General features: G+C 40.9%; 1 pseudogene; it reads right to left on the bottom strand.

Annotated features, from left to right (window-relative positions):
* Positions 1 to 8,239: 8,239 nt before the first annotated feature.
* LOC120533132 lies at positions 8,240 to 8,412 on the bottom strand (annotated as a pseudogene).
* Positions 8,413 to 11,435: the final 3,023 nt, after the last annotated feature.

Raw genomic sequence — 11,435 nt, 5'->3', positions numbered from 1 at the left:
GCGTTGCTGAAAAGATGTCCAAGATCAGTGATAGCAATTCCTCTTTCTGGGTGTCAGTTAAATCATTCATAAAAGCGACCTCAGTCTGGATGACCGCTGCAGCCGCGACCAGGACTGTGTGATGGTCGTGTTACTCCTTTAAAAGATTAAAATGCAAAATTTGTACATGCTTCCATGACTATATACTCACTGGGAACATAAAGTCTTCTATCACTGTCAAGCCTTGCCATTCGGCCCAAAATTTATGTGAATCAGATCGGATCAATGCCAGCACACAATCCCCCTTCTTAAACTCACGGAGTTTACTCGTTTTATCATAATTACATTTTTGTGCCTTGTGCTTGCACTGCTGATGTTCCACAATGTGGCAATCTGCTTAACAACCCCCCGGGGGTGTCACTGAAGTCCCTGTTCATTCATCCCAAAAAATGTCTAATACCCCGTGTGGCTGCTGCCCAAATAATAGTTCAAAAGGGCTCATGCCAATGGATGCTTGCTTCCAGGACAAAAAACAGGAGGAAAGGTACAACTGTGTCCCAGGAAGAAGGATTGTCATGGGCTACGCACCGAATCTTCTGTTTTAGGGTTTTATTAAATCATTTTTTTTTAAATCGTCAGGCCATTCGTCTGCAGATGATAAACCATGGATTGTATCTGCTTAATTCCAAAACTTTCACATAGCTGCTTCATGAGACATAATGAGTGTACCCTGATCAGTGAGAATCTCGTGAGGGATACCAATATATGTGAACAGGCATCCCCACTCTCCAGATAGTAAGAGTCATTTGCGACATGAGCTTATATGAAATCAAAATCCAAGTTGTTATCAGCTCGTTGTAGGTGAGCAAACTCCGCCTGGATGGCAGTCTCTGCTTCCTTCATGTTTGATGAAGAATCACACTTGCTACCCTACTGCAACTCCCAATGCTACCATGTCTGATGAGACATCGCACTGAACTCCAACCGCTATTTCATTTTTGTCCGGGTCTGTATTAAGTGTCCAGTCTGTGGAGTCTGCTGGTGCATGTGACGAGCGGAAAAATCTGCCAGCTGTCCTTGTTCTTCACTTGAGGATTCGTCCCCCAGCTCGCTCCGGGTTAATTACAAACCCATTTCCTTGACTGACATTGTTTGTGGTGAGCCCCGCTCTATTCAGTATGGGGGTAGGCACTCTGCAGGTGGCCAAGACCAGGAGGCCATTCCTTTTTCAAATTAGGTATGGCCAGGGTGAGGTGTGTGATATGGCAGTCCAAACCTTAAAGTTCTTCTCTTTAAATTTCAGAGGGAGTAATATAGTCTCATATGTTTTAATGTGCCCATGGATGCAGCGGATGTTTACTTTATCTGTGGTGTTATAAGGGGTCTGCTGGATCAATTTATGGTGGACTATGCAGAGGTCGCTACCAGTCCAACAGTGCCTAGAATTCCCATCCGGCCAACGTAATAAACCTTAATAAATAGACCTTAATATTCTCCTCCTTTAACATCTTGGGGGAAACTTGCGAGCTGCATACCTGGGCCAGACTGATAGCCATTGTTTGTTCAGGTAGAAGGTGACACTCCAGAGCCAGATGTTCTAGCTGATCACAGCAAAAGCAGCTGCGTTTAGTCCGTAATATGGTGTTCACACTCTGGTGTCTTCTACCCGAGGCGCTGGTGAGCTTGAACGTCTGTGCTAGCTGGAACGAAAGCCTTGACAGGACTGCATCAATTGTGAGCTTCTCCACAATGCTCTCAAAAGGGTCTCTGAGGATCCAGCTTTGAATCAGGTCCACTAAGCCCTGGATCTGTCCTCATACAGGACAATCCAGATCAATATGCCACAGCCGAAACTGGCGCCCCTTGACCACTGGTCTCACAGCCGTGCAGAGGAATATCTGTTGCTTCAGGTAGGCATAATCATTGAGCCTTTCGGGAGGGAGACTCTGTATAGCTTGGAGGACGTCTCTGGTTAAAAACTGAAAATAGCTGTACAGGCTCCCGTGTCTCAGTGCATTAATGTTGCAATACATTCAAAATAGAATAGGAAACACTCAGGGTCATTTGAGGGAGCCATCTTCAGCAGTAATCAGGCAGGGTAGTGGCCAGGTTAGTGGCCAAGTAATACTGTTCCTTGTATAACCCATCAATGATTGGCTCAGATTTACTTTTGCAATGAGCCGCTGCAGTGCTGGAAGTCTGAGGTTGCCCTGGCAATGGATAAACTGTCTTCCACAGACATAGCAATCGAGCTTCAGGATGGTCTTCTGCATGTTGTCCCACTGGAGGGAGTCAAAAAAGAGTTTAAAAACCTTACAATATAGTGCAGGTAGTGAAATGGTTAAAAAGGTGGCTCAGGTTGTGCAATATTACAACTGTAGTGTAAGTTTACAGTGAGGTAATTGTACTTATAAGTTCAAACAGTTCTACCAGGAGCACTTGATGGACTGATTGAATGCGTTTGGAGCTCTTGGGATGAAACCGTTTCTGAACCGCAAGGTCCTTACAGGAAAGGCTCTGAAGTGTTTGCCATATGGAAGCAGTTCAAATAGAACGTGCGTATGCCTGAGGCAGCGTGTGCTAGATGCTGTTTCCCGATAATCCTGCTTTCTGATGAGCTGCTGTAGAGCTTTGATTCCACACTCAGATACAGTGAGTTAATATACTCTGAGTGGTGCACTGAGAGTAACAATGCTAAAGCAGCTATAGTATCTGGTTTGGCCATTCCGTGGACCATTATATTGACACTGGTTGATTACAATCAGATGCCTTAAACTAATAAACAATATGCAGTTATTTTCAGTGTATTCTAAAAAATAAAGGGAAATCAAGTCAAAAATTTGAGTACGCAATGGATTGAGCTGGCATGAGAATGTTCATGGGTTTATGCCAAGTTTAGTTCTTATAAATCACGATGTGAGCGTGGACATAGTCATATGCAACATTTTTGTGTGTACACACCATTTATACATGAAGCCCCGGTCTCTCTCTCCAAGCTTACTCTAAATTCACAAACAGCTTTATGCTATTCAGAGGATATTGTAGTGACCTCAACGTGTCAGGTTCAAAAAAAGGAAGAAACACAGAAGGACAAAGGACAAAAAAGGGATCGCAGAACAGTTTACTGGAACAGTAAAAAAAAAAATACACAACTGTAAAAGCAAAAACGAGTGACTTCGAATTTGAACTATTTATAGTTATCTATGAATCTCTCATTGTTATGGCCTGGAAAGACACTGTAATGAACCCAAAATATAAATAAATAAATAAAACTGCTGATTTCAAATGTATCACCACCTTTCCTTCCTCCCAGCCTTCTCCCTTGAAATATGCCCGAAAGAAAAAAATTAGTTCAGGGTGCTGCCTCTTTTTTCACCTTTTACCGTCAATCATCAGGCTTCAACTTGGCTGGGACTCTACACTTCCCCCTTCTCAGAAATCCTTCACCCTAGAGGAAATATCAAAGTCCTGCTATTGGCTTAGTAGCCTGATTGTTTGTCTTGGACACCTTACAGGGGCTTCAGGGCCTGGCTGTTTGTCATCTTTCTGAGTGAGGTCTCCAGGTAATTTATTTCCCCATTGAGCCAGCTCAGACAAGTCCACTGATATTCCTGACCTCCTCTCCCCTCCTCCAAAATAGGGAACTGTAAGTCCTGATGTAGGAACTTTTTTTGCTGTGGAATGTGCACCCAGTAGACCACTTCCTCCAAATGTTCCAGAACTTGACACAGTCCAATTCAGGCAGGTTTCAGGGACTGATCCTTCTTACAATAAGGGCTAAACACTCAAACTAAGTCACCTGGGCTGAAGTGTTGACCCCGAGTCAAAAAATCATAGTGTTGCTAGACCGGTTTTATGCAGATGTTGCCGGGCAAAGCCATATGCTGTGTATAGGCTGTCCAGAGTCTCACAGGCTTTGGGCACTGGCCCATACAGCAGTGAAGTGGGTGTCCACAGCTAATGTGCCAACATCAGGAGGGCAGAGGTACAGTAAGTCACTTCTGGAACTGTTGTTCAGCATGCTCGGAGAATCAGGGGCAGCTTTTGGTCCCAGTCGTTCTGGTGATGGCTGGTGGTTAATATGATTAAATATTAAATGAAAATATTTATTACAGCCCTTAATGTGTGAATACATTTACATGTTTAATGTAAATTCAAAACCAATTCAGCATTTTTTACAAGCAGTAAAATGCAATGGCGTTTTGGAATGAGGGTAGCTGGGACATCACCCCCCAAATATTTTAAAAACTCTACTTTAATTTGTTAGGTAATGCAAAATAATTAAATACATTTTTTTATTTGCACAACATGCCTGTTTTCAGTGCATATCAACATCCATTAAAAATTGGTTCTGACTTGTATTTGTTTAATTCCTCTGTAAATACCTATATTTTCTAAGTGAAGGGTGGCAGTCAAATGAGAGTGTATGTAAGTCCTTGATCTTTTGGCAAGCAGTGCCCTTTAATTGGATGCTTTCAGATTTTTCCGGGAACGGAGTTCTCTGCTTCCATGACAATCACAACTATACCACATTTATTGGTAGCAAATTAGTATTGTTTTAGTTTTTTTTTTTAATCTGTAGTGATTGGACAATCGTTGATGCACTATTTCATGTTCATATTAATGGTTCATAGTTCACATCCACCATTAATGTAACTACAGATGAGTGAGAGTGACTTTAGGTAGATGGCAACTTCAATTGGAACTTCACAAGTCAAAGAAAATGTGGTTATTTCTTTAATGAAACTTGAAGCTTGGACTGGACCAACCTGACTTAAGAATTCAGCAGCAGGCAACTGATCAAGAACGAGCTTACACACAGACTTTTCTCGCACAAGCTCCACTGGTAGTCAAGACCTGTCTGAGGAGAATAGGTCTACTTGGAGAAGCTGACATAAAGGCATCTCTGTAATCATCATGTTAGGCTGCGACAGTCCATATGCCCTGGGTGTGTGGTCACCAGTGAGCCTCACAGAGCTGGTAGAAAGTGGGCAAACAAGTTGCCTCTGAGGCAGAGAGGAGCAGGCAAAGGGGTAAAGGAGTTTGGAGATTCTACCAAAGGGCTTACTAAGTGCCGTGTCTGTGAATGGCTTCTCCAGTAGTCTCATCTCTTTGGCAAGTTGAGTAAGTGCATGGGATATACTGTATATTTGTTTATGATTAGTAAAATACTGGTGTGGCTTAGGATGATATTGGTTACAAAAAGATTGAGAAACACTGATTTAGACAATAGTATGAGGCAAATTTTTTGGCAGGCTTTTTGAAATGACTCAATTTAATCTGAAAGTAACTGAGAAATTTTCAGGCCTGAAGGAAAGGAAGGCAAAATTTATGTTCAGGGAAATATAGTTATCCTGATCGTAAAAGCAGAATAAGATTTAGGCTGGTCTTGTCCTGTGGGTGTAGTACGAGGCAGGTTGGGTGGCCAGTTATGTTTTAAGATTTGGGGATCTTACAGTCAGATCTGTGAATTTGTGTCCAGGTGAGGTAATCCGGGTAAACTAGCATAGGACTGGGCAGACTGGCAGGAGGTGTAGAATAAAATTAGGGTGGGAATGACTCTGTGGGTGTGGTAAATGATCAAGTGGCATACAAGATTTGAGAAAAATCAGAGGACTAGTGATTGTATGATGTGGGTTTATAGAATACAGTGGAAATGGCTAGGGACTAGACACTCTAGTAGCAGAGGCAGACTATGATTTGGATTGGACTAATGCTATGGATATGTTATACAACAGACGGAAGTCCATGTTATTGGAAGATTACGGAGGTGGGGGTGCGGATATTATGGTGTGAGTTTTGGTAGAATAGGGATCTGGGCAAGTTTTCAGAGGATTAGGCAATTTAGAGACAGGAGTAGAATAAAATTTGGGTGTCAGGTGCACCTGTTCCATTCCACATCAATAGGGCAAGTTAAAGGGAGAATAAGGAGACCGTGGATATCATGGACTGCAGTTTTGGAGCACAGTAGAAATGGTTAACATGGCTTCAGATTGGGCAGCATGGTGGAAAGATACTGGTGGAAGGTCTGGTACTAGACAAATAGATGTCTAAATGTCTAGATAAATAGATATGAAAGGCACTCTACAGTATAATAGACAGATATGAAAGACACTATATATTAGATAAGTGCTGACTCATTTTGCACCACCACAAAAACTGCACCTCTGGCAAAATTTTTTTTACTAGTTGCCATTGGTAATTTTAACAAAGTAGATAGTTTGGAAATCAAGTCAATCATAACTTATGTCAAACAAAAGTGGATGAGCTTTGAGGCAGTGCAACTAACATTAATATGTTATTGTAATTTATCATTTTCTAACATTTCCAAAAATCATACTAAATTAAAGAGAGCTATTAAATAATTAAAGAACAAAGTTGCAGTTAAAAAATGTCACATATACTTTTAAACAAAGTAACAAAAAGTATACAGGACTTTATTTGGTTATTAGTTGTTCTTTTAATAATGGATACCCATGCAAGCCACTGTTTCTTAGTGTAATGATAACAGGTTGTCAGTGAATTTGTTGTGTTTCAGATTCTCATACTTTATTCCCCAGGTTTATCAGTGGGACTCGATCAGACTTTCAGATCCCACAATCCCAAAATTTAAACAGCAACATTTCTAGTGATGTTAAAGTGGCTTTTCATTTCAAAACACTCTGTAAGAAGTAAAAAAGCAATCAGCATAGCACAGCCTATCCAGACTTGGGTAGATGACCTTTAGTCAAAACGCAGAAAGGAGAAAAAGTATTAAGCAGTTCTGAACTCTTTTAGGCATGAAAGGCCTTCTACTATTCAGAAGGTAAATCCTTTAAAAGACATAGCACACCCTTTTAAAGTGGCTTTGATTTCACAGAGGAAGGACTTCATCTTGCCTGACCAAAATTTCAGAGCTCATGTTTAAGTTTTGGGTATGAAGTGAAGATAAGAGTTTTTTGATAGTTGGAGGACATTCATTCCAAAAGAGAAGATTATCTTCTCCATATTAAATGCTACCTTACATCTCACTGGTGGTCAGATAGGGGTTGTGAGGTCAACAGACGGGTTGATAAAAAATCTATAATGGAAAACCTACTGAAACAAAGTAAAATCTTTCGTAGCTCTGAGAAACCAATCCCAAGGAAAATAATGTGTCCACTCTGACACGAAACCACTATTCTACAAGCAAACTTGTTTCTGATATGAGTCATGGAAAAAGATGTGGTAATAGACACAGGAAGCACACACTATACATGTTGATTATGTACAGCCCATGGCACTCACCATGGAATATGGCTTCTACCATTTGGGTCAACACAAACAAGCCATGCCACTGCTGCTTTTAGTTGCTTCAGGTTTTAGAGCCCAGATGCCATTAGATTCAAACTTTTTAACAGAGTGAAAATATAAGGACATTTGTGTCATCAAAGATTTGCTTCATGAGTAATTGATATTAAGACCCACATATTTCTGTTAAAGGATTGAAAAGTGCTAGTCCATTATTTTCTTTATTGCAGAAGAAGGTTCTATTGGGAGCCTTCTGCAGGAATACACAATGATCCAGCATATGGAAGGTGTGTATGTTGTGTCACACACGTGCTCATGGGAGGCAGCTAAAGGGCTTGAGTAAGAGCAGTTCCGAATCATACTCTTTTTCTCCCTTACCTGCAGACCATTCACAGGAGATTCCACCTGGCCCTCTTGACGTCACTTCCAGGACTGAGCCTATGGAAGAAGACCTTGGCAGTTCTGGCCCCTGTAATGTCACGTCCGGGCTCAAACCTATGGCTGAAGACCTTCCTGAGACCGACCCCTTTGGTCTCACTTCCTGTCTTCCCCTTTAAAAGCCTCCACCTTTTCCCTGTTCCCTCAGTTCTGTTTTGGACACGGTTTTGTGCACAGCAGTGCTATCATTTAAGACTACAATTTGCAGCCAGGAAACCAAATATGCGGGTGGCTACCACAAACCTTTCTATGACTCTGAGTCGAGTTTGTGACAGTTGCTAAGAAAATAGGTTTTGGTGTGACTGGACAAGGATGAGGTAGCTAGTATAGTCACTCATATTAACAACACTACAGCAAAGGTGTCTGCTCATTCCTAAGCCTATAAGACATTACTTCTCAAGAAGAAAATTATATGAGACTATTTGTCAAAAGTTGACTCAGGAAGGATTTATAAAGCCATCAGTAGCCACATGGGCAAAAGTGATGGTCTTTTTACTGTTGAAGGTGCTCTTTATTTTTTCTTAAAGGAAACGTGTCACATGTTCTATGTTTTATTAGAAGTATTGTGTCTGATCGATGCGTGGAGTGGACAGAGCAAGCCCCTATTCCATTTCCTTCTTCCAAAAATCAGTTTAAAATATGGTCCCCAGATAGGGGACTTATCAGATATTAAACTGATAAGAACAGATACTACTCTTGATCTTAGCCAAAAGGCCAAGAAGTGATAGAAGTATTTTCTTTTTAATGTGGAAGATTTGAAAAAAATTGTGCTTTGAAGCGATGCAGCCATTTTTATTAAAAAATCACTGGAAACATTCAGAGCAGTGACATCACTTGTCTAGTACTGAACTCTTAGAAGAACTTAAATACCAATAATCAATGCTGCAGCATAGCCTGTCTAACCAGCCCATTCCTTAACCTGGCCCTTCAAATTTTGAGATCATAGCAGATTTGCATTAATGTGATCGGAACTGGTTTATATTACACATTTGAGGGCTGTTTCTTAAAAACGTGGGTGAGTAGAGCAACACATTTAACTTTTCGGAGTTGCTAGGAGATTAGTTTGCTTTAACAAACGAGCATAAAACCATATATGAGCGCAATCACTCCCGTTTTCATGTCAATGGTTACATTCTTTATAGATTTAAAAATGTCGGAGAAAGTTTTGAGGTGGTTAATTGAGCTTGCTTTATCTGCATTTGTGCTTGAAAGTTTGTGAACCCTTTAGAATTTTCTATATTTCTCCATAAATATGACCTAAAACATCATCAGATTTTCACTCAAGTCCTAAAAGTAGATAAAGAGAAACCAGTTAAACAAATGAGACAAAAATATTATACTTGGTCAATTATTTATTTAGGAAAATGATCGAATATTACATATTTGTGAGTGCAAAAGTATATGAAGCTTTGCTTTCAGTATCTGGTGTGACTCCTTTTTTCAGCAATAACTGCAACTAAACATTTCAGGTAACTTTTGATCATTTCTGCACACCAGTTTGGAGGAATTTTAGCCCATTCCTCTGTACAGAATAGCTTCAGCTCTGTGATATTGGTGGGTTTCCTCACATTAACTGCTCGCTTCAGGTTCTTCCACAACATTTTGATTGGATTAAGTTCAGGACTTTGACTTGGCCATTCAAAAACATTAAATTTATTCTTCTTTAACCATTCTTTGGTAGAACGACTTGTGTGCTTAGGATCGTTGTCTTGCTGCCTGACCCACCTTCTCTTGAGATTCAGTTCATGGACAGATGTCCTGACATTTTCCTTTAGAATTCTCTGATATAATTCAGAATTCATTGTTCCATCAATGAAGGCAAGTCGTCCTGGCCCAGATGCAGCAAAACAGGCCCAAACTATGATACTACCACCACCATGTTTCACAGATGGGATAAGGTTCTTATGCTGGAATGCAGTGTTTTCCTTTCTCTAAACATAACACTTTTCATTTAAACCAAAAAGTTCTATTTTGGTCTCGCCCATCCACAAAACAGAGGCCTTCAGTTGCTTAGAAGTTACCCTGGGGTCCTTTTTGACCTCGCCAACTATTACATGCCTTGCTTTTGGAGTAATCTTTGTTGGTCGACCACTCCTGGGGAGGGTAACGATGGTCTTGAATTTCCTCCATTTGTACACAATCTGTCTGACTGTGGATTGGTGGAGTCCAAACTCTTTAGAGATGGTTTTGTAACCTTTTCCAGCCCGATGAGCATCAACAACTCTTTTTCTGAGGTCCTCAGACATCTCCTTTGTTCGTGCCATGATACACTTCCACAAACATGTGTTGTGAAGAGCAGACTTTGATAGATCCCTGTTCTTAAAATAACACAGGGTGCCCACTCACACCTGATTGTCATTCCATTGAAAACACCATACTCTAATTTCACCTTCAAACTAACTGCTAATCCTAGAGGTTCACATACTTTTGCCACTCACAAATATGTAATATTTGATAAATGACCAAGTATAATATTTTTGTCTCATTTGTTTAACTGGTTTCTCTTCATCTACTTTTAGGACTTGAGTGAAAATTTGATGATGTTTTAGGTTATATTTATGCAGAAATATAGAAAATTCTAAAGGGTTCACAAACTTTCAAGCACAACTGTAAAATGGGATCATCATCATATTCTCTCCATCAGCACAGTACCACCTCCTAGACTTTGAAGCATTCTTGTTGAAATTGGCTGATCCAACACAACATATTAACAAATATATAAAATCTATATAAAAACATATATTATAATATATTGTGAGACATGCCCGGACACCATCAGACAGACACCGCATCTTTATAAAAAGTTCTTTTATTTTCTCCTTCATTATTACACAGCTCAGTCCTGCACAGTCTACTGGGCCTTCTTGCCCCAATCACCTTGATACCAGGCCTCTCTCACTCTGTCTCTTAGACCACCTTTCCTCTGTCTCTACGTGGGAGCCTTGTCCTGCTCCCACTCCCGACATTAGCTCCCCGACTGTAGGAAGGCGGGCCCTTTTATTCTCCCCTGGATGTGTTCCAGGTGCTCCCTCTGACGTCACTTCCTGGTGTGGCAGAAGAGCACTCGGAAGCACTCCGGGCGACCCTGGAGGGATTCTCCTCTATCTTCCCAGGTGTGGCGGAAGTAAATCCATCCCGGGCTTCCTAAGACTCGGGGTGCCCCCTGGCGGTGGCCACAGGTTAAAATAGGCATAAGCCTCCTTGCTCCTCTCCTGTGGTCCTCCTCTGTTCCAGGGCGGTTGCCCCCTCATGGCCCAGAGGACGTATGTGCCACCTTCCGGTCCCTCCAGGCGTCCCGGCTGGGTCGTAGCCCCAGCGACTTGCCACACTATATAATCTATATAAAATCACTGTGACAAAAGTAATTATAACAAAAATAAACCCCCTTCAATGCATGTGTCCGACAAATATCAGGGATGAAAAATTGAAGTAAAGCGATTGGCTGGCTAGCCACAATTTAGGTCAGTCTGTAGCGGGTATCTCTTGTCAAAATGACTCCTCATTCTGGGAAGCTTGGGCCTTAACAGAGAGTGAACAGGAATGGTGGAGTCAACTGCCCTCTCAGGGAAGTTTCTCATACACATGTTTAATCAAAGTTTTATATTTTTATATTCACCATAATAAAAATCTATCTATCTATCTATCTATCTATCTATCTATCTATCTATCTATCTATCTATCTATCTATCTATCTATCTAAAGCTGGATAACAAAAAATTCCACTTTCAAATAAATTGCACTAATAATAA

This window comes from Polypterus senegalus, chromosome 7 (genome assembly GCF_016835505.1).
Source record: "Polypterus senegalus isolate Bchr_013 chromosome 7, ASM1683550v1, whole genome shotgun sequence".
Classification (NCBI taxonomy): Eukaryota; Metazoa; Chordata; class Cladistia; order Polypteriformes; family Polypteridae; genus Polypterus; species Polypterus senegalus.
This window is presented reverse-complemented; position numbering and strand designations above follow the sequence as displayed.